The 24,983-nt window shown below is 38.2% G+C and overlaps 1 protein-coding gene and 1 pseudogene across 13 annotated transcripts in view; one reads left to right on the forward strand and one right to left on the reverse strand.

The window, feature by feature from the left end:
- The window catches only part of ERC1 (ELKS/RAB6-interacting/CAST family member 1), a 523,992-nt gene that overhangs the window by 55,899 nt on the left and 443,110 nt on the right, over positions 1–24,983 (reverse strand). The window lies entirely within an intron of this gene.
- On the forward strand, positions 15,715–16,065 carry LOC132694907 (small ribosomal subunit protein eS26 pseudogene; annotated as a pseudogene).

The following is a 24,983-nucleotide window of genomic DNA, read 5'->3' on the forward strand; positions in this document are numbered from 1 at the left end:
ATACACCGTGAACAAATCCCATGGATTAATGATTTCCAGACATTACCCTTTTACCTTGGGAGTAACCCAGGCTTTGGGTGGAAAAAAAAAGGATTTGGGAAAAACAAAAATTAAGAAGATGGTTTTCTCTACCCATTTTCTTTATTTCAGAATAAAACCTCCCAAATAGTCACTGAATTAATCTCCCCTCCTCCTCCTCTCTGAAAGTTAAAATTGCTTAGCAAAGCACAAACTCTGATAGATATCACCATTACATTATTACTAGTAGTTGATGCTTAAGCAAAGCTTTTATTATTTGAGGATAGAAAAGTTACTATGACAAAATACCAGAAATCCTGTTATAAGTTAACAGCCAGAGAAATTCAGGATTAAGTAACCTGGGGCAAATCAAGCCTTTTTGTGTATATATGACCCAGTTTTTGGAAGAAGGATTCATGTGCCCAGATTCCCTCTGATCCAGTACAGAGTTCAGTAAGTGCTGACTGAAGATCAGGTCTGAAGTACAGTGGCAGAGTGCAGCAGTCCCACTGGAAACTGAGGAACAGAGGAAAGAGCAACACACTCTGTGACAGAGCTGACAGATCCTAAGAGAAGAGCAGCGGAGTACTTGCAAGTAAAAGAATGGAGTGCCAACAGACCAAGGGAGAAAGTTCCAAGGAATTAGAAATGGGGGTGTATCTAGACTGCAAGAAGGTAAAGTTACACGATATTACAGAGGAAGGAGGCTCTTAGTATAGTTATAAAGTGACTTGACAGTGGGGGAAAAAGGTACGTTTGTACAGAATCTTCCTAATTTGTTTCATCTACAAGCCTCTAGCTCCAGCTTTTGGTACTCATGATAAAGCTACCACACATATGGACCCACATCCAATTCTGTAGCAGTTTTTGTGGGAAACACAAAGGACAGAGACCATGTTTCTAAAATAATCAGAGTACCTAATATTTTATTGGGCTTAGAAAATAGGAAACAATGAAAAAGTGCAGTGGAAACTCCAACCCTGAAAATCAACCAAAGAGGAAAAGCAACAAGAGAATGTAGAACACACCTTTTCTTTACCATGTTAATCTGTTCATGTCACTAGTGCTTTTCCTTGGTCTCTTTCCAGGGAGTATACTTTTAGTGTCATAGACTTTCACAGCAACTAACAGGAGGAACAGCTCTCTCCATGCTTCAAGCAATCTGCCCAAATATATGCATCCCTCAATTCTGGGGGATTCTTTACACTAAGTTGCTTTGTAGGCTTCAGCAGCTGTGATCTTCTGTATGAGATGCTATTGCTGACAACAATTAGAAAGCCCTAGATCATCCACAGGAAGCAAGGTCTCTGCCATCTTCACCTAAACAATAAAGTCTCACGCCATTTGGTCTGGTATACTTCTGTATTCATCTATCTAATACACCATCCATATACCATTTCCCAGATGTACCATTTCAAAGAATACTGCAAAGCCATCCTAAGGCTGACATTTGTGTCTCAGACTATCTTGTGAGTTCAGTGCTGTACGTTCTATGTACCTGAAGGTTTCCAGCTCTGATTTAATTAACATGCCCATCTAAACAATCATACTTTTTTGTGCACAACAATAGAGCATCAGGTTCACATGTTACACATGCGTGCGTGTGCACACACATACACACACACAATATGCGGTTTGATTACAGGGGCCAGGCTCCTCTAAACTGGAATGCTTGCATCCCAGTGTCTCCTGAAGCAATTACAACTTGTACCTTCTAGGAAAGCAGAGTTGTTTGCCTGGCTGCTTGCCTTATCTGCTCTCATGTTAGTTACTTCACTCATGAAATTTTTGCTAATTAGCCATGGAATTAAAGTAACTTAGATGGTCTTCTGTATCTTATGATCTTACTAAGAATCTTATATTGACTTGAATATTTCTCCAGAAAAAGCTGCTAGGGCATCTCATACTTTATAGCACTATAATCCAAGCAGACACAGTAGTCTCCATTCTTTACTGCCAGGGAAGGCAATGTGGCTGGCTGTGGCCACAAGCATGACTCATTCAAACACTGTAGCCATAAGCATGTAGGCCCTTGGCTGGTAATGTTAATTACTGGGCATCCAGTTTCAAAGACTGGTGAAAAAAGGCTTTTTCACCCAGAGGCTGTCCTCACCAGAGAGACAGATTTGTATTCCTCACATTATGTGGCTATAAAATGTCTGCATTGTACCAAAAACTCTGTGAGGGAGTACAGAACTATGGAGCAATACTGTGCAGTAGTTAAAAGCATGGGCTCTGGAGACAGACTGGTTTAACTCCAGGCTCTGCAACATTCTAGCTATGAGACCAAGGACAAGCTACTTTGGGGACAGTGTATTTTATGTGATTGTAATAATCCATGTGTCTACCACAGAGGAAACTTGTTCAATAATTATTAACTATAACTATTTTTTTTAACTATTACTATTTTCAAGAATCTGTTTCATCATCTATAAAATAGATCTGAATAGATGTAAAATACAAGTTATTCTTGATAACTTTAGCTGACACTCTGATCCCTAAGACATTTTAACCCTATCACTGTGCTTCGCTCCACCACCAACCATGGATGGTAAGACAACCACTGGATGCGGAGTAATGAGAAAAACAAAGAAGAGCTGGATCAGCAATAGACCAGAGGCTGGTAAATTACAGTCCGTGGACCAAATTTAACACCACTGCCTGTTTTTCTGTAATCCATCTTCTAAGAATGGGTTTTACATTTTCAAATGGTTGAAAAAAATGAGTGGAAGAATATTTGGGTGACATATGGAAATTACATACAAATCAAATTTCAGCATCGATAAATAAAGTTATATTAGATTGTGAGTCATGCTCATTTATTTACATATTACCTATGGTTGCTTTTAATTTACAAACCTTTACCCAAAACTTTGCCAATCCGTACAATAGATCAATTCCAGACAGTGGGGTAACTATAATATTAGGAAATTCTTATAACTGTCTCACAGATTAGTTAAGAAATAATAACTACCATTAAAAAATTCAATTCATAACTACAATGAGACATCACCTCACTCCTGTCAGAATGGCTAAAATGAAGAACACAAGAGACAGCAAGTATTGGTGAGGATGTGGAGAAAAAGGAACCTTCATGCACTGCTGGTGGGAATGTAGCCTGGTGTAACCACTGTGAAAAATAGATGGAGGTTCTTCAAAAAACTGAAAATAGAACTACCCTACAATCAAGTAATCACATTACTGGGTATTTATCCAAAGAATACAAAAACACTAATTCAAAGGGATACATGCACCCTTATGTTTATTGTAGCACTATTTAAAATAGCCAAATTGTGAAAGCAGCCCAAGTGTCTGAAAGGTGAATGGATAAAGAAGATGTGGTGTATATATATACAATGGACTATTACTCAGACATAAAACAGAATGAAATCCTGCCATTCGCAGTGACCTAGATGGAGCTAGACAGTATTATGCTAAGCAAAATAAGTCAGTCAGAGAAAGGCAAACACCATATGATTTCACTCATATATGGAATTTAACAAAACAAATGAGCAAAGGAAAAGAAAAGAGAGAGAGACAAACCAAAACAAAGACTTAACTATAGAGAACACATTGATGGTTACCAGAGGGGAGGGGGTAGGAGGATGAGAAAAATAGGGGATGGGGAATAAAGAGAGTACACTTATCATGATGCAAAAAAAAAAAAAAAAAAAAAAAAAAAAAATATATATATATATATATATATATATATATATATATAAAAGAATCAATTCATAATGAATATTATTTGCATCAATAGTGATATTAACATAAAATAAAACGTTGATGTAATAGAAAAGTGAATTTGGCAATAGGCAAATGCAAAAGAAAGGATACTAAAATGATTCAGCAAAATACTAGAATAAGAATATTGAATAAGAATATTGAAAACGTTAGCCATTTTCAATTACATGTATGGAACACTGATAAAGAAGTTAAATAGAATTAACTTAGTTTCAGCTCCCGCAAAAATTCAGTGAAAATTCCTTGACACTGGTATATCCTGATTTAAATGTTTGTGAATAGGTCAAATATTTCTATAGAGTCAAACATTCTCAAGGTTAAACAAGCGTGAAACACTAATTGGACCAAAACAGCATCTTGTACTCATTTTCAGTACAGAGCTAAAAGATAGGAGGAATTTTAAAGATCATATAGGTAATCTTTTCCCCTTCTCCTTGCCCTACTTTCTAAATGAAAAATTCAAGACCTGGAGAGGCAACCTGACTTGTAAACATGGTTAGGAGCTATGTTACTCAGCTAGTGGCTGTGGATCACAGCTTGATGCTTCTCCCCTTGGCTTTATTCACTGCTTTTTATTTGAATAGTTCCTGTGGGCAAGTTAACTTCCTAAACCATAACTGGGCTTTTATACTATGTTCTCTATTTTCTAACCCAAAGAAGATTGGAAACGGTTGGAGACATTTCTTAGAAGAACCAAAGTTTCTTGATAATGAATATATTCCCACTTTACTAACTCTTCCATCCTTGCATCTATTCAGGCCTTCAGCATCACTCTCCAAGACAAAATAAGAAGATAATCTTAACTGACCTTCTCGTTTCCAGTATTCTCTTTCTGTCCATCCTGTACAGATTACATGGCATACTAAGGTCTTCATGATCTACCTGCTGACTGCACCAGCTTTCATGGCTTGCCCTCCTCCTACCCTGATACTCTCTGGTGTTTTAAAATAACTCCACAAATTCTTTTGACATGCCTCTCTTCAAAAAGTAGAGCCTGAGATACTCTGCTCCATTAAATGTGGGATGGTCTTAGTGACTTGCTTCTAAGAAACAGAATATGGTAAGAGTGCTGGTATGTACCCTCTGATTCTAGGTCACAGAAGGCATTTGTGGCTTCTTCCTTATTCTCTTCTCCAGAATCATCCATTTTGGCTGAAGTTGGCCACCATGTCACGAAGATATTCCAGCAGCCTTATGGAGAGATCCATACAGGGAGGAACTGAAGGCTCTTGCCAACAGCCAACATGAACTGTAGATGAGCCATCTTGAAATTGAATGCTCCATTCCCAGTCAAGCTTTTGGATAACTGCAGTCCCAACTGACATCTTGACTGTAACCCCATGAGACTCTAAGTAAGGACTACCCAGCTAAGTGGCTCCTGAATTCCTGACCCACAGATACCTCTGAGATAACAAAGGCTTATTATCTTTTATGCTGACAAGTTGGGGGTAATATGTTATATAGAAATAATTAATTACACCTTAAGCATTATCCACAGTGAACTACTAAGAGTATACCAAATTTGTTATGCTGTTTATGCTTCCTTGTCTAAAATTATATCTGTTTGGCAAATGAGAACTGCTCCTTCAAGAGGCAGCTCACTGTCACCTTCTCTGTGAAACCTTGAGTTTCTTGGAGAGGCCTGGGTTTTCCTACTGTACCTTGTATAATTTTTTCTGTTGGAGAAAATGTGGTTTAGTATTTGTTTTACAGTCTTGAAACATATATTTTAATCCATATACGCAGTGCAGTATTTGGATTAGAAGTAGACTCCCAAAAAATATTTTTGACTTAATTTTCTCATTTCAGTCAGTTTTAAACCAAACAATAAAAACCTCAAACCACACTTACGGAATTATTCTATGTGAACTTAGGACCCAGATGTCAATGATAAAGGAGTATGGAGAATGTGCTTTTCAGCTTATTAAAACATGAAGTGAGGGATAAACATTCTGATTCAATTTCTGGAGGATATAACAATATGAATGTTAGATTCTAAATAGTGACCCACCAACAAAATCACTATGAAAATTTAAACATTTAAGATGTTTTCACTTAATATCCAAAATGACAAAAGCAAAATTTGAATAACTTATTTTATATTCACATGAAAAGGAACGCAGACAGTCCAAGTGCTTTCTAGGTTTGCCAAATCCCTCCTCATACAAAAAGTTTGTAATTCTAGTTTTGAAATTGAGGAAGAAAGAGTGGTACATATTCAATGTTGACTATCTTTCACTGAAAAGAAATGAAGTCTTGCTAACAAGTGGTTTGCCTTAAAACCTGAATTTTCACCAAAAAGAACCAGCCATCTGTTTCAAATATTTTAAAGACTAAGCCCCATTTTGTGCTCTGCTTTGATCTCCCAGGATAATAGGAAGACACTGATACAGTCCAGCTACACCTCAATCAAGTGTGCTCATTTAATTTATCCCAGAAATGCTAACTGCCAAATCCAGCTGGAAACTTTAGCCTCGTCATCTTCGGATCAGGAAGAAGGAGGAAGACACATCAATGGAGAATAACTCTTTTGTTTTGGTTGATGATGCATTTTTGTATTTCAGAAAATATTCCTTTAACCCAAAACAGATAGTAATCCTAAAGACAGAGAGAATGTATAGAAAATAACAAATTAGTGAGAAGCTGAGGACAAGTTAATGAAAGGAATACTGTAGAACCCTATTGTAACAAGATTGTTGTTTAATAGTTCAGATAAAATGTGATTCAAATCATGTCCTCCAAAACATAACTCTACAAAATAAAAATGTGATATAATAGGCAACTGCTAAGCCTGTCTTCCAAAACTATTAAAAGGGGGTCCTATCATATGGTAACTGGTGGGTGTGCATGGTGAACTTAATGGTACATTCTAGAATGTGCACTAGATACTGACTGGAGCTAGATCAGTCTGGGAAACTGATACATATGAATAGGGTCAGATTATAGGATAAATAACCTGTTAAGGTACAGAAGAATTTAAAAGATTAAAAATATCTGGTACTAATGCATAAAAATTTAAATAAATTATATGCAACTTCCCTTTATGGTAAAAACTCACCAGCTTTTTCATTTGATAAATATATACTGAGCTCTGCAGGGTCTCCACATTTTCAGATGACTGTGAAAATCAACTGACATGTGAAAACTTTTATTTTGCACAAAGTGTAAGGGTATTTTTATTGTCCAGGAAGAATGTCTCAATCACAAACTGCACCTCAAACAGGACAAAGACAGCTCTTCCCCATTAGTCAAATGCTCATAATCATTAAGATAAGGACCAATGGTGGGGCACCCATGTGGCTCAGTCGGTTAAGCGTCCAACTTTGGCTTAGGTCATGATCTTGCGGTTTGTGGGTTTGAGCCCCACATCAGGCTCTGTGCTGACAGCTTGGAGCCTAGAGCCTGCTTTGGGTTCTGTGTCTCCCCCGTGCTCTGCCCCTCCCCCCACTTGCATTCTGTCTTTCTCAAAAAAATAAATAAAACACTTAGAAACAACTTTTTAAAAGGATCTGAGAGCATATGTTCCAGAAACATTTAAAATACCGTAGTTCTGAGTCTAAGAAATAAATCACATGAGTCACAGGACAATGTCACCTTAAATCATTCAGCAGAAACTATAAAAATGTAGGATGTACCTATGGAACAGTATAAATGATGTCTTAAGAATACATCAAGAGAAAGGTTTCTCTCCCAAATTACTTACAACTTTCTCATGTAGTCTAAGAGGTCTTTGCCTCTGTGGAACTTACGTAATTGTCAAGTGTGTCCAGAATTAATTTAGACTCCAGTATAGAGGTGGTGGTTTCTACTTCTTACTATTGCCTGAAAATCACCTTCAGGTCAGAAAACTCCAGAAGAAAAAGTCACCTGCCATCATGGGGTGCTCCTTAAAGGTAATCAGGTCTGACTTAATATGTATGGCTAACATCCCATGCCTTGAGGCCTTGGAGAGGTACCTATATTGTTGCTCAGGCACTACTGGCAAACTTTAACAATTCAATTAGAGATTCAGAAAAGAAGATTAATTTCTTTTGCTGCAGGAAAAAATAATTACTAGGATTGTGGGTTATCTGTGCAATTAAAGTAATGTTACTCTAGGGGCGCCTGGGTGGCTTGGTCGGTTAAGCGCCCGACTTCGGCTCAGGTCATGATCTCACGGTCCATGAGTTCGAGCCCCGCATCGGGCTCTGTGCTGACAGCTCAGAGCCTGGAGCCTGTTTCAGATTCTGTGTCTCCCTCTCTCTCTGCTCCTCCCCTGTTCATGCTGTCTCTCTCTGTCTCAAAAATAAATAAACGTTAAAAAAAAAATTAAAAAAAAAAGTAATGTTACTCTATTAGGAGGCAGGAAAAATCTATAAAATAAATAGTAGCATCAATGGATCTCATAAATATTCCAGGGTTGTATCACAGACACTAAGAATGTCTTTGCTACTGTCATTTATTTAGCACTTCCTACATGCCAGGCAAAGGGTTAAGTGCACTAAATACCTTATTATATTTAATCTGCACAATAGCCTTTGCTGCAGGTTTTGTTATTGCCATTTAACAAATGAGGAACACTTAGGGAAGAGGTTAAGTGATTTGTGGGAAATTACATAGCTACTGAGCAGCATTCAAATTAGGTCTAAAGACAAACACCCTTTACCACCAAGGTAAAAGGCCATAAAAATAATATAACTGCCTTATAAAGGACACAAAAGAAAAAATATTTTGTCAGTTTCATAGGTGGGATATAATAGTACATTTAAAAAAAAATTTTTTTTAACGTTTATTTATTTATTTATTTTTTATTTTTTTTTTTTTTTTTTATTTTTTAATATATGAAATTTACTGTCAAATTGGTTTCCATACAACACCCAGTGCTCATCCCAAAAGGTGCCCTCCTCAATACCCATCACCCACCCTGCCCTCCCTCCCACCCTGCCCTCCCTCCCACCCCCCATCAACCCTCAGTTTGTTCTCAGTTTTTAACAGTCTCTTATGCTTTGGCTCTCTCCCACTCTAACCTCTTTTTTTTTTTTTTTTTCCTTCCCCTCCCCCATGGGTTTCTGTTACGTTTCTCAGGATCCACATAAGAGTGAAACCATATGGTATCTGTCTTTCTCTGTATGGCTTATTTCACTTAGCATCACACTCTCCAGTTCCATCCATGTTGCTACAAAAGGCCATATTTCATTTTTTCTCATTGCCACGTAGTATTCCATTGTGTATATAAACCACAATTTCTTTATCCATTCATCAGTTGATGGACATTTAGGCTCTTTCCATAATTTGGCTATTGTTGAGAGTGCCGCTATAAACATTGGGGTACAGGTGCCCCTATGCATCAGTACTCCTGTATCCCTTGGATAAATTCCTAGCAGTGCTATTGCTGGGTCATAGGGTAGGTCTATTTTTAATTTTCTGAGGAACCTCCACACTGCTTTCCAGAGCGGCTGCACCAATTTGCATTCCCACCAACAGTGCAAGAGGGTTCCCGTTTCTCCACATCCTCTCCAGCATCTATAGTCTCCTGATTTCTTCATTTTGGCCACTCTGACTGGCGTGAGGTGGTATCTGAGTGTGGTTTTGATTTGTATTTCCCTGATAAGGAGCGACGTTGAACATCTTTTCATGTGCCTGTTGGCCATCCGGATGTCTTCTTTCGAGAAGTGTCTATTCATGTTTTCTGCCCATTTCTTCACTGGGTTATTTGTTTTTCGGGTGTGGAGTTTGATGAGCTCTTTATAGATTTTGGATACTAGCCCTTTGTCCGATGTGTCATTTGCAAATATCTTTTCCCATTCCGTTGGTTGCCTTTTAGTTTTGTTGGTTGTTTCCTTTGCTGTGCAGAAGCTTTTTATCTTCATAAGGTCCCAGTAATTCACTTTTGCTTTTAATTCCCTTGCCTTTGGGGATGTGCCGAGTAAGAGATTGCTACGGCTGAGGTCAGAGAGGTCTTTTCCTGCTTTCTCCTCTAAGGTTTTGATGGTTTCCTGTCTCACATTCAGGTCCTTTATCCATTTTGAGTTTATTTTTGTGAATGGTGTGAGAAAGTGGTCTAGTTTCAACCTTCTGCATGTTGCTGTCCAGTTCTCCCAGCACCATTTGTTAAAGAGACTGTCTTTTTTCCATTGGATGTTCTTTCCTGCTTTGTCAAAGATGAGTTGGCCATACGTTTGTGGGTCTAGTTCTGGGGTTTCTATTCTATTCCATTGGTCTATGTGTCTGTTTTTATGCCAATACCATGCTGTCTTGATGATGACAGCTTTGTAGTAGAGGCTAAAGTCTGGGATTGTGATGCCTCCTGCTTTGGTCTTCTTCTTCAAAATTACTTTGGCTATTCGGGGCCTTTTGTGGTTCCATATGAATTTTAGGATTGCTTGTTCTAGTTTCGAGAAGAATGCTGGTGCAATTTTGATTGGGATTGCATTGAATGTGTAGATAGCTTTGGGTAGTATTGACATTTTGACAATATTTATTCTTCCAATCCATGAGCAGGGAATGTCTTTCCATTTCTTTATATCTTCTTCAATTACCTGCATAAGCTTTCTATAGTTTTCAGCATACAGATCTTTTACATCTTTGGTTAGATTTATTCCTAGGTATTTTATGCTTCTTGGTGCAATTGTGAATGGGATCAGTTTCTTCATTTGTCTTTCTGTTGCTTCATTGTTAGTGTATAAGAATGCAACTGATTTCTGCACATTGATTTTGTATCCTGCAACTTTGCTGAATTCATGTATCAGTTCTAGCAGACTTTTGGTGGAGTCTATCGGATTTTCCATGTATAATATCATGTCATCTGCAAAAAGCGAAAGCTTGACTTCATCTTTGCCAATTTTGATGCCTTTGATTTCCTTTTGTTGTCTGATTGCTGAGGCTAGAACTTCCAGCACTATGTTAAACAGCAGCGGTGACAGTGGGCATCCCTGTCGTGTTCCTGATCTCAGGGAAAAAGCTCTCAGTTTTTCCCCGTTGAGGATGATGTTAGCTGTGGGCTTTTCATAAATGGCCTTTATGATCTTTAAGTATGTTCCTTCTATCCCGACTTTCTCAAGGGTTTTTATTAAGAAAGGGTGCTGGATTTTGTCAAAGGCCTTTTCTGCATCGATTGACAGGATCATATGGTTCTTCTCTTTTTTTTTGTTAATGTGATGTATCACGTTGATCGATTTGCGAATGTTGAACCAGCCCTGCATCCCAGGAATGAATCCCACTTGATCATGGTGAATAATTCTTTTTATATGCTGTTGAATTCGATTAGCTAGTATCTTATTAAGAATTTTTGCATCCATATTCATCAGGGATATTGGCCTGTAGTTCTCTTTTTTTACTGGGTCTCTGTCTGGTTTAGGAATCAAAGTAATACTGGCTTCATAGAATGAGTCTGGAAGTTTTCCTTCCCTTTCTATTTCTTGGAATAGCTTGAGAAGGATAGGTATTATCTCTGCTTTAAATGTCTGGTAGAACTCCCCTGGGAAGCCATCTGGTCCTGGACTCTTATTTGTTGGGAGATTTTTGATAACCGATTCAATTTCTTCGCTGGTTATGGGTCTGTTCAAGCTTTCTATTTCCTCCTGATTGAGTTTTGGAAGAGTGTGGGTGTTTAGAAATTTGTCCATTTCTTCCAGGTTGTCCAATTTGCTGGCATATAATTTTTCATAGTATTCCCTGATAATTGTTTGTATCTCTGAGGGATTGGTTGTAATCATTCCATTTTCATTCATGATTTTATCTATTTGGGTCATCTCCCTTTTCTTTTTGAGAAGCCTGGCTAGAGGTTTGTCAATTTTGTTTATTTTTTCAAAAAACCAACTCTTGGTTTCGTTGATCTGCTCTACAGTTTTTTTAGATTCTATATTGTTTATTTCTGCTCTGATCTTTATGATTTCTCTTCTTCTGCTGGGTTTAGGCTGCCTTTGCTGTTCTGCTTCTATTTCCTTTAGGTGTGCTGTTAGATTTTGTATTTGGGATTTTTCTTGTTTCTTGAGATAGGCCTGGATTGCAATGTATTTTCCTCTCAGGACTGCCTTCGCTGCATCCCAGAGCGTTTGGATTGTTGTATTTTCATTTTCGTTTGTTTCCATATATGTTTTAATTTCTTCTCTAATTGCCTGGTTGACCCACTCATTCGTTAGTAGGGTGTTCTTTAACCTCCATGCTTTTGGAGGTTTTCCAGACTTTTTCCTGTGGTTGATTTCAAGCTTCATAGCATTGTGGTCCGAAAGTATGCATGGTATAATTTCAATTCTTGTAAACTTATGAAGGGCTGTTTTGTGACCCAGTATATGATCTATCTTGGAGAATGTTCCATGTGCACTCGAGAAGAAAGTATATTCTGTTGCTTTGGGATGCAGAGTTCTAAATATATCTGTCAAGTCCATCTGATCCAATGTATCATTCAGGGCCCTTGTTTCTTTATTGACTGTGTGTCTAGATGATCTATCCATTTCTGTAAGTGGGGTGTTAAAGTCCCCTGCAATGACCACATTCTTATCAATGAGGTTGCTTATGTTTATGAGTAATTGTTTTATATATCTGGGGGCTCGGGTATTTGGCGCATAGACATTTATAATAGTTAGCTCTTCCTGGTGGATAGACCCTGTGATTATTATATAATGCCCTTCTTCATCTCTTGTTACAGCCTTTAATTTAAAGTCTAGTTTGTCTGATATAAGTATGGCTACTCCAGCTTTCTTTTGGCTTCCAGTAGCATGATAAATAGTTCTCCATCCCCTCACTCTCAATCTAAAGGTGTCCTCAGATCTGAAATGTGTCTCTTGTAGACAGCAAATAGATGGGTCTTGTTTTTTTATCCATTCTGATACCCTATGTCTTTTAGTTGGTGCATTTAATCCATTTACATTCAGTGTTATTATAGAAAGATATGGGTTTAGAGTCATTGTGATGTCTGTATGTTTTATGCTTGTAGTGATGTCTCTGGTACTTTGTCTCACAGGATCCCCCTTAGGATCTCTTGTAGGGCTGGTTTCGTGGTGACAAATTCCTTCAGTTTTTGTTTGTTTGGGAAGACCTTTATCTCTCCTTCTATTCTAAATGACAGACTTGCTGGATAAAGGATTCTCGGCTGCATATTTTTTCTGTTTAGCACACTGTAGATATCGTGCCAAGCCTTTCTGGCCTGCCAAGTTTCAAAGGAGAGATCAGTCACGAGTCTTATAGGTCTCCCTTTATATGTGAGGGCACGTTTATCCCTTGCTGCTTTCAGAATTTTCTCTTTATCCTTGTATTTTGCCATTTTCACTATGATATGTCGTGCAGAAGATCGATTCAAGTTACGTCTGAAGGGAGTTCTCTGTGCCTCTTGGATTTCAATGCCTTTTTCCTTCCGCAGTTCAGGGAAGTTCTCAGCTATAATTTGTTCAAGTACCCCTTCAGCACCCTTCCCTCTCTCTTCCTCCTCTGGGATACCAATTATGCGTATATTATTTTTTTTTAGTGTATCACTTAGTTCTCTAATTTTCCCCTCATACTCCTGGATTTTTTTATCTCTCTTTCTTTCAGCTTCCTCTTTCTCCATAACTTTATCTTCTAGTTCACCTATTCTCTCCTCTGCCTCTTCAAGCCGAGCCATCGTGGATTCCATTTTGTTTTGCAATTCGTTTAAAGCGTTTTTCAACTCCTCGTGACTGTTCCTTAGTCCCTCGATCTTTGTGGCAAGAGATTCTCTGCTGTCCTGTATACTGTTTTCAAGCCCAGCGATTAATTTTATGACTATTATTCTAAATTCACTTTCTGTTATATTATTTAAATCCTTTTTGATCAGTTCATTAGCTGTTGTTATTTCCTGGAGATTCTTCTGAGGGGAATTCTTCCGTTTGGTCATTTTGGAGAGTCCCTGGCGTGGTGAGGACCTGCAGTGCACTTCCCCTGTGCTGTGGTGTATAACTGGAGTTAGTGGGCGGGGCCGCAGTCCGACCCGATGTCTGCCCCCAGCCCACTGCTGGGGCCACAGTCAGACTGGTGTGTGCCTTCTCTTCCCCTCTCCTAGGGGCGGGATTCACTGTGGGGTGGCGTGTCCCGTCTGGGCTACTTGCACACTGCCAGGCTTGTGTTGCTGGGGATCTGGCGTATTAGCTGGGGTGGGTAGGCAAGGTGCACGGGGGCTGGAGGGGCAGGCTTAGCTCGCTTCTCCTTAGGTGATCCACTTCAGGAGGAGCCCTGTGGCAGCGGGAGGGAGTCAGATCCGCTGCCGGCGGTTTGGCTCCGCAGAAGCACAGAGTTGGGTGTTTGCGCGGAGCGAGCAAGTTCCCTGGCAGGAACTGGTTCCCTTTGGGATTTTGGCTGGGGGATGGGCGGGGGAGATGGCGCTGGCGTGCGCCTTTGTTCCCCGCCAAGCTGAGCTCTGCCGTCCGGGGGCTCAGCAGCTCTCCCTCCCTTTGTCCTCCAGCCTTCCCGCTTTCCGAGCAGAGCTGTTCACTTATGACCTCCCAGACGCTAAGTCGCGCTTGCTGTCGGAACACAGTCCGTCCGGCCCCTCCGCTTTTGCCAGCCAGACTCGGGGGCTCTGCTTGGCCGGCGAGCCGCCCCTCCGCCCCGGCTCCCTCCCGCCAGTCCGTGGAGCGCGCACCGCCTCGCCGCCCTTCCTACCCTCTTCCGTGGGCCTCTCGTCTGCGCTTGACTCCGGAGACTCCCTTCTGCTAATCCTCTGGCGGTTTTCTGGGTTCTTTAGGCAGGTGTAGGTGGAATCTAAGTGATCGGCAGGACGCGCTGTGAGCCCCGCGTCCTCCTACGCCGCCATCTTCCGGACCCCCCCAACGTTTATTTATTTTTGAGACAGAGAGAGAGCATGAACAGGGGAGGGTCAAAGAAAGAGGGAGACACAGAATCTGAAACAGGCTCCAGGCTCTGAGCTGTCAGCACAGAGCCCGATGCGGGGCTCAAACCCACGGACCGCAAGATCATGACCTGAGCCGAAGTCGGACGCTTAACCGACTGAGCCACCCAGGCGCCCCATAATAGTACATTTTTAAGAAGGTAGAAAATTTTTTCTTTTTTTAATTAAAAAAATTTTTTTTTTCATTTATTTATTTTTGAGAGACAGAGTGTGAGCAGGAGAGTGGCAGAGAGAGAAGGAGACATAGAATCTGAAACAGGCTCCAGACTCTGAGCTGTCAGTACAGAGCCCCACGCAGGGCTCGAACTCACAAACCGTAAGATCATGACCTGAGCCAAAGTCAGACACTTAACCAACTGAGCCACCCAGGCGCCCCAGAAAGTAGAAATTTTTAAGTGCCCTAATGTGCATGTATCACAGTTATGACAATACCTGAGAAAGAAATACCTAAGAAAATACCTAAGAAAAACAGTAACACTGGACTATGAGACAACAGAATGTTAACTGAGATTGCATCAGAGTGGTGGGATTATGGGTAATTCTTTCCCTTTCGAAGCTAAGTGATTAGTGTTGACTACAAATCCAATTTTTCTCAATCTGCCTTCCTTAAGACTCCTAGTTCTCACACAAAGAAAGTCCCCACACAGTCATTTATGCACAGAAGTGTGCATTCTGACAAGTAGAGAGAAGAGAGTATATATAAATCTAGGAGATACAGTGAGACCTATTCCTTTGCTGTCTGCTGCTGGAATGGGGAAATGGGCTTGGGCATGCCTCTATTTATCTTCATGGTCATCCAGTTCTGGAAGACTCTGTCTAGGCTTTAAGGGAAAAAAAAAAAAAAAAAAGTGAAAGGCCAGGGAGGGGGGGCAGTTCTGAGATACTTCTAGGTTGGTGACCAGTTATCAGAGAAATCCTAATCGGGAAGAAGATGCATAAATGCACCAGGAGTACCAGTGTGTTGTGGCTCCTGGGGGCCTAAATACCCTAGTGGGCTTTTAGAAGGAGAGCAGAGGCAGCCATCTTGAAGGAATCCCAACAGTTATAATACCTCTACAGCAGAAAAATGTTTTCATGAGAAAAAGCAGAGCTCTTGGGTGCTTGCTTCCAAGATGACCACGGAAAGAAGAAACAATTATCATGAAGAAAAGGGCCGCCAACGTTATGTGCAGCTTGTTCATTGCACCCGCTGTGCCTGATGTGTGCCCAAGGACTAGGCCATTAAAACGTTCATGGTTTGAAACACAGCAGAGGCTATAGCTATCAGGACATTTCTGAAGCAAGGGTCTTTCACACCTTTATGCTTCTCAAGCTCTAAGTGAAACTACATTACTGCAGGAGTTGTGCCATTTGTAGCAAGGTAGTAGGGTATGACTTTTGTGAAGCCCAGAAGGACCAAACACCCCCCAATGGGATTTAGATCTGCAGGTGCTACCCTATCACCTCTGCCAAAGCCAATGTAAGGAGGTGAGTTTTTAAGTCTGAAGAAAAGCTATCCTCTGGAAAACAAATAAAATGGAAATCATACTTTAAAAATACGAAAGAAAAAGAAAAACATTGAAGATAAAATCTGGTTCAGTCACAAATCATTCTAAATCATGAAGGAAGAAAGAATGGTAAGCTGAATTTAGAAGTACAAAGGTACACAAAACAGTGAAAAAACTGGGGAATGATTACAGTTAGTAAATAAAAGCAGTATTCTATTTTTATGATAATGTTGATAGAGTTTTCATATTGTAGCTAGCATGCATTACTTTATTTATTAAAAAAAAAATTTTTTTTAACGTTTATTTATTTTTGAGACAGAGAGAGACAGAGCATGAACGGGGGAGGGTCAGAGAGAGGGAGACACAGAATCTGAAACAGGCTCCAGGCTCTGAGCTGTCAGCACAGAGCCCGACGCGGGGCTCGAACTCACGGACCGCGAGATCATGACCTGAGCTGAGGTCGGCCGCTTAACCGACTGAGCCACCCAGGTGCCCCTGCATTACTTTATCTTACTATATCAACTATTACAGTCCACAAAGCGTGTAACATAGTTGTAGTCTGAATTTGGCAAAAACTGTAGTCTAGAGCAAAGGTTCTAGAATTCTGAGAGTATCTGCAGGCTATCACAAAGCACAGTGACTTCAGAAAATGTTGACTAACCCTAAAAATACAGAAAGGTGGTGTTTAAAATACAGAGATTTGGTGTCAAACAACTATATCCTTTTCCCATCAGCATTCCTTTGATGTATCTGTAAAAAATGTTCTAAAACTAAAAATGAAAACTGCCTGTGTTACACTTCAAATACCACACAAAAGCTATCTGAAGTGAATGCTGGCTGTGCACCTACTATTTGCATAGCAGCTTATGGACTTATAAACAACTTTCACACTCACTACACTGCCTTAAGAGAAATAGGACAGTTATCATCACACTCATTTTAGAGATGAATAAACTAAGGATCTAAGAGGTTAATGAATTACTTAAAATATCTGACCTTCATTTAATGTTTTTTTAATTATACAAACAGCTGTCTACATTTTTCTTGGATAATTAATGTGAAACAGAAAAGACATATTTGAAGTTTGAGGAATTTAATATCTAAGGGCCAGAAAAATGATAGTTGATCCTAACAGTCAGTCTGTCAGAGAAAAACAACTTTGGCAGTTGAAAGGTTGTACTAAAAACCTAACAGCTCTGTCCAAGTCATATAAACAGATCAACACTGTCCCACAGTTATTCTGGAAAGGCCAAAACACATCAAGGAGGAATGATGTGAACCTTTGTTCACAGAGGAGTGATTATTTTTGTGACGAATTCTTTTTGTTTCAATCTTTGCTGTGAGATAAGGCTGAGCAGGTATAGATGACTGGCACCTCTCTTAGTGGAATAAAAGAGTCAGGATCTGGTGAGGCTGGTGAGAACACTGGTATACAATGCTTGTTTCTCCGCTCTGTTTATCAAGGGCTCTTATAAGTTTGGGGGAAAGAGGACAGCAGGAAGTAGAAGCGGAAGCATCCACTCTTGCAGGAAAATATTACTATCCCCACAGGAGAAGTAGCAAAATCACATACCAAAAAGTACTCTCACTCCCAACTATTAAACACAATTCAGTATAAGTGCCTTAACAAAATTATATAAGTGTACCCTTTTATAGAAGAGAAATACCACTTTGAAAGAAATAATTCCTGACAGCAAAAAATCTTAATTTTCCTCTAGTCTAAGCAGAAAAGTGCTATTCCAAAGCTAAAAAGAGATTAACAACCAATTCAACAGAAAGAAAAGAAAAGAAAAGTTTCTTAGGTTTTAAAGATTCAAATAAAAGCTTCTTGAGGTCCCAAGCCATTCTGGTATTTTCTCTGGCTATGGGTTAGTGAGTTACTGTTGACCTGTGAAGTATATATATCATCAGCTCTTCTCATGACATAATCTTTCAGCAGATGGCCAGTAAAGAAAATCACAGGGGACTACTTCAATGTTTACTTTATTTCTCTTTAAAATGTTAAAACCAATCTAAGAGGGAAGTTCATAGTGATAAATGCCTGCCTCAAAAGACAAGAAAAGTCTCAATAAACAATCTAACTTTATACCTCAAGGGGCTAGAAAAAGGACAAATAAAGGCCAAAGTTAATAGAAGGAGGAAATGCTGAAGATCAGAGTAGAAGTAAAGGAAATAGAAACCAAAAAGACAATAGAAAAGATCAATGAAACTAAGAGCTGGTGTTTTGAATTGACAAACAATAGCTAGACTCTCCAAGGAAGAAAAGAGAGAGGATTTAAATAAATAAAATCAGAAATAAAGGAGGAGATGTTACAACTGATACCACAGAAATACAAAGGCTCATAAGAGACTACTAGGAACAATTATATGCCAACAAATTGGATAACCTAGAAGAAAAGGATACATTCCTATAAACGTACAACCTATCAAGTTTGAATAATGAAGAAATAGAAAATCTAAACAGACCAATATTGAGTAAGGAGATTGAATCAGTCATCAAAAATCTCCCCAAACAGAAAAGCCTGGGACCAGATGGTTTCACTGGTGCATTCTACCAAATATTTAAAGAATTAACAGCAATTCTTCTCAAACTCTTCCAAAAAACAGAGGAAGGGAAACTCTTGAAAACTCATTTTATGAGGCCAGTATTACCCTGATACCAAAACTAGAAGAAAACAGAAATGCCACAAGAAAGAAAATAATTATAAGCCAATATCTCTGATGAACATAGACACATACACACACACACAAACCTCAAGAAAATATTAGCAAACTGAATTCAACAATACATTAAAAGGATCACATCTTGGATCCAGTGGGATTTATTCCAGGGGTACAAGGATACTTCAACGCCTGCAAGTTAGTCAATGCAATACACCGTTAACAAAATGAAGGATAAAATGATGATAGTCATCTCAATAGAGGCAGAAAAAGCATTTGACCATATTAAACATCCATTTGTGATAAAAACTCTCAACTAAGTGGGTATAGAGGGAACACACATCAACATAATAAAGGTCATATATGACAAGTCCACAGTTAACATATTCAGTAACAAAAAGCTGAGAGCGCTTCCTGAAAGATCAGGACAAAACAAGAATGTCTATTTTTACCAGGGCTCCTGGGTGGCTCAGTGGGTTAAGCGCCCGGCTTCAGCTCAGGTCATGATCTCACAGTTCATGAGCTCGAGCCCTGTGTTGGGCTCTGCGTTGTCAGCACAGAGCCTGCTTCGGATCCTCTGTCTCCCTCTCTCTCTGCCTCTTCCTAGCTTGCACACACACTCGCTCTCTCTCAAAAATAAACAAACATTAAAAAAAAAAAGAATGTCTATTTTTACATTTTTTTTAGTATTGGAAGTCCTATCCAAAGCAATTAGGCAAGAAAAAGATATAAAAGCCAACCAAATCAAAAAGGAAGATGTAAAACTGTTACTATTTGCAGATGACATATTATGTATAGAACACTCTAAAGACTGTGCCAAAAAATTGTTAGAATATATGAATTCTGTAAAGTTGTAGGATACAAAATCAATACGCAAAAAACTGTTGTTTCTATACACTAATAATAAACTATCAGAAAGAGAAATTAAGAAAACAATCTTGTCTACAATTACATCAAAAAGAGGGGCGCCTAGGTGGCTCAGTTGGTTAAGCATCCAACTTTGGCTCAGGTCATGATCTCACAGTTCGTGGGTTCAAGCCCTGTGTCGGGCCCTGCGCTGACAACTCAGAGCCTGGAGCCTGCTTTGGATTCTGTGTGTGTGTGTGTGTGTGTGTGTGTGTGTGTGTGTGTGTGTGTGTCTGCCCCTCCCCCACTTGCGCTCTCTCAAAAATAAATGTTAAAAAAAAAAAAGAATAACATACCTAGGAATAAATTTAACCAAGAAGGTAAAAGACCTGTATATTGAATACTGTAAGTCATTAATGAAAGAAATCAAAGACACAAATAAATGGAAAGATATTCCATGCTCAAGGATGGGAAGAACTGATATTATTAAAATGTCCAAACTACACAAAGCAATCTAATCTATGGATTCAATGCAATCCTTATTTAAATACCAATGACATTTTTCACAGAAATAGAATAAATAATCTTAAAATTTCTAAGGACCCATAAAAGGTCATGAATTATCTAAAAGTAATCTTTTTTTTTTTTTTTTAACATTTATTCATTTTTGAGAGGCAGAGCATGAGTAGAGGAGGGGCAGAGAGAGAGGGAGACACAGAATCCAAAGCTAGCTCCAGGCTCTGAGCTGTCAGCATAGAGCCTGATGCAGGGCTCGAACTCATGGACCGTGAGATCATGACCTGAGCTGAAGTCAGACGCTTAACTGACTGAGCCACCCAGGCGCCCCTATCTAAAAGTAATCTTGAGAGGGGTGCCCAGGTGGCTCAGTCAGTTAAGCATCCGACTCTTGATTTTGGCTCAGGTCATGATCTCACGGTTCAGTTCGTAAATTCTAGCCCCATGCTGGGCTCTGTGCCAACAGACAGGAGCCTGCTTGGGATTCTCTGTCTCCTTCCCTTTCTGACCCTCTCTCTCTCTAAAGTAAATAAATAAACATTAAAGAAAAGAAGAAAAGCAATCTTGAGAAAAACTAAAGCTGGAGAAAGTCAATATTCAAGAAGTATTCATTGAATGCCTGTTAATTTGCCAGACAACACTTAAGTGACCTCTACTGTCACTTTACATTGCTCCCTGTTGATTTAAGACTAATAATTTAAAGACAAAGGGTATTATTAGAAATAAGGATATTTCATAATGACAAGAAGAATGTTTAATAAGAGTACAATCATAAATGGGTATGCAAATAATAACAATGTCAAAATGTATGAAGCAAAAATCGAAGAATTCAAAGGACAAATACAAAAATTCCAATTATACTTGAATATTTTAATATTTCTTTCTCAGCAACTAATAGACATCTCCATCTCATAAGTTTTTGGTAAAGTCATGCAATTTGTGAGCGATTTTATCAACCACCTGGACCTAACTGATATTTATAAAACACTATATGCAATAACTAAAGAATACCATTCCTTTCAGGAGCACATGTATATTCATCAACATGGACTGTATTCTGGGACAGAAAATGAAAGCCTCAGAAAATATAGAATATTAAAATAATACAAAGTATATTCTCTGATCACAATGAGATTCACCTGGAAATCAATAAAAATATGACCCAATTTGCAATTAGACACTTTTGCAAATCTGTAGGAAGAAGAGAAAATATTTTAAACTAAATAATAATAAAACTGCCAGGATAAGTGAGGTAAGCAAAACTGTAAGGTATTTCAATATAAAAAACAACAACTGTATTTTTATATATTTGCAGCAAACAACTGAAATAAAACATTGTAGATACAAGTTAAAGAAGATCTAATTAAATGGAGAACTATACTATGTTCATGGTTTGAAAGACTTAATAGTGTTAAAATGTCAACTATCCCCAAACTAGTTTACAGAATCAATGCAATCTAAATACCCTCCCTGCATGATTTGTCATAGAAACTGACAGATTAAAATCTATATGAAAATGCAAACAACCTGAAATAACTATAACAACTTTAATAAAAACTAACAATTTGATGCGGCACCTGGGTGACTCAGTCGGTTAAGTGTCCAACTCTTGATTTTGGCTCAGGTCATGACCTCATGGTTTGTGAGTTCAAGCCCTGCATTGGACTCTGCCCTGACAGTGTGGAGCCTGCTTGAGATTCTCTCTCTTCCTCTCTCTCTCTGCCCCTTCTCCACTTGTGCTCTCTCAAAATGAATAAATAAACTTAAAAAAAAAAGATTAACAATTTGAAAGACTTACACTACCTGATTTTAACATATTATGAAACTATAGCAAGCATTAAGGCAGCGTGGTAATATAAAACAGAAGAGGCACAAACATAGACACATATTTACATCTTTGATTTTTTTACAAAGGTGCACAGGAATTCTATAGAGAAAGAATAGTATTTAAGAACAACTGGATATGCATTTGGGGAAAAAAAAGAAACTTGACCCCTTACCTTACCAAAATATATCAAACTTAGAGGTGGATTACAGAACTAAATGTAGACACAAAATGATAAAGTGTCTGGAAAAAGGAAAAAAAAAACAGAATATTTTAGCTCTTATGTGTTAGGCAAAAGTTTCTTAGAAACTAGAAAGCAATAACCATTAGAAACTGATGAATTAGACTTCAGTAAATTAAAGACTTCTGATAATGAAAAAATACCATTAAAAAACTGAACACACATGCCACAGACTAGGAGAAAATATTTGCAAGATATGTATCTCAAAAAGGACTGGTATCTAAACCATATAAAGAATGCTTACAACTTAATAAGACAAAAATTCAATTAAAAATAAAAATGTGAACAGATGCTTCAGAAAGGAAAACATGCAAATAGCCAGTCAGCACATGACAAAGTGCTCATCACTAATCAGTGACAGAATTAAAATGAAAACCACAATGAAATACCTGTATACAGCCATAAAAATGGTCAAAATAAAAAAAAAAAAAAAAAAAAAGGAAAGTATCAAATGTTTAGAAGGATGTGGAACAACCAGAAGTCTCATTTGTTGCTGGTGGGAGCAAAAAATATGATATAACCACTTTGAAAAAGTGGCAGTTTCTTATAAAACTCAAGAGATACCTATCAAATAACAAAGGTAAGTCCATTTGTAGGTAGTTACCTGAAGAAATAAAGGCATCTGTCCACCTAAAGACGTGTTTAAGAATAGTTTTATCCATAATTGCCCCAAACTGGAGACAGGCCAGTTTGTCTGTCAAACTGATCAAAGAGATCTAAATGAACTGTGATCAGTCACCACACAATGGAATACAACTAAGCAATAAAAATGAACTACATCTACAATTAAAAAAATGAATTTTATTTTTTATTTTATTTTATTCCAGTGTAGTTAATGTACAGTGTTGTAATAGTTTCAGGTGTACAATACAGCGATTCAAAAACTCTATACATTAGTCAGTGCTAATCATGATAAATGTACTCTTAATCTTCACCTATATCACCCATCCTCTCACCCATCTCTCTGCTGGTAACTACCAGTGTGTTCTCTATAGTTAAGGGTCTGTTTTTTGGTTTGTCTCTTTTTTTCCCCCTTTATTCATTTGTTTCTTCAATTCCACAGATGAGTGAAATCATATGGTATTTGTCTTTCTCTGACTGGCTTATTTAGCTTAGCATAATATTCTCTAGATCCATCCATGGTACTGCAAATGACAAAATTTCATTATTTTTTTATGGCTGAATAATATTCTATTGTATATATATACCATACATTCTTTATTCATCTGTTGATGGACATGTGGGCTACTTTCATAATTTGGCTATACTGTAAATGTTGCACTAAACACAGGGGTGCATAAATCCCTTTGAATTAGTGTTTTGTATTCTTTGGCTAAATACCCAGGAGTGTGATTACTGGATTGCAGGGTAGCTCTATTTTTAATTTTTGAAAAACCTCTGTATTGTTTTTTTACTGTGGGTGCACCAGTTTGTATTCCCACCAACAGTGCATGAGGGTTCCTTTTTTTCCCCACGTCCTTCTAACACTTGTTATTTCTTGAGATTTTGATTTTACCTATTCTAACAGGTGTGAAGTGATATCTCATTGCGGTTTTGATTTGCATTTCCCTGATAATGAGTGATGTTGAACATCTTTTCATGTGTCTGTGGGGCATCTGGATGTCTTCTTTGGAGAAATGTCTGTTCATGTCTTCTGCCCATTTTTTAATTGGATTATTTATTTTTTTAGTGTTGAGTTATGTGTAAGTTCTTTATATCTTTTGGATACCCCTTATCAGATATATCATTTGCAAACATCTCCCATTCAGTAGGATGTCTTTTAGTTTTGTTGGTTGTTTCTTTGCTGTGAAGAACCTTTAGTTTTGATGTAGTCCCAATAGTTTATTTTTGTTTTTATTTCCCTTGTCTAAGGAGACATATCTAGAATGATGTTGGTACATTCGATGTCAAAGACCTCTGCTCTCTTCAAGGACTTTTATGGTTTCAGGTCTCACATATAGGTCCTTACTCAAAAAAAATGAATGAAATTTAAATGTATTATGCTGAGTAAAATAAATCTTACACAAGAGTACAGACTGTATGATTCCATTTATATGTGGTTCTAGAACAGGCAAATTAATTTATGTCAAGCAAACACACAAACATTAACTGTGTTTGCCTCTAGGTGTGAGTACGTAGGTACAGACTGGGAAACGACAAGAGGTGAGAGAAAATTTTCTTGGGAGATGTTAATATTCTGTATCAGGGCTTGGCAAACAACAATGACCAAATGATCTAAATCCAGACAGCCGTTATTTTTGCATGTCTGTTGGCTAAGAATAATTTTTGCACTTTTTAATGGTTGGAGAAAACTATTTCATGATATGTAAAAATTCTATGAAATTCAAATCTCAGTGACCATAAATAAAGTTTTATTGGAACAGAACCATTCTTATTTAATTACTTATTGTCCACTAATGCTTTCTCGCTACAGTGGTAGACTTAAGTAGCTGCTACAGAAACCTAAATATTTACTATGTAACTCTTAAAAAAATATTTGCTAACCCCTTTCTATATCTTAATAGGAGTTTAGGTCACACAAAACTCATAGAATAGCATAGCTTAAGATTGGTACATTTCACTAATAAAAAAAGAAACCATAAATTTTTGAATTTTCATAAAATTTTCATAAAAACTCATAAAATTTTGAATTTTAATTAATAAGCATGGGGTGATGGATACAAGTGTCTCTTACTTTGAAATGCATGAAAAAAATGAGACCGGTTGACATACAGATGGAAAGATGTGATAAAGTAAACGTAACAAAATCTTAAGAGACTCTAGGTTTAAGACAATTTTTTTCAA

This window comes from Panthera onca, chromosome B4 (genome assembly GCF_046562875.1).
Source record: "Panthera onca isolate mPanOnc1 chromosome B4, mPanOnc1 haplotype 2, whole genome shotgun sequence".
In the NCBI taxonomy this organism is placed as follows: Eukaryota; Metazoa; Chordata; class Mammalia; order Carnivora; family Felidae; genus Panthera; species Panthera onca.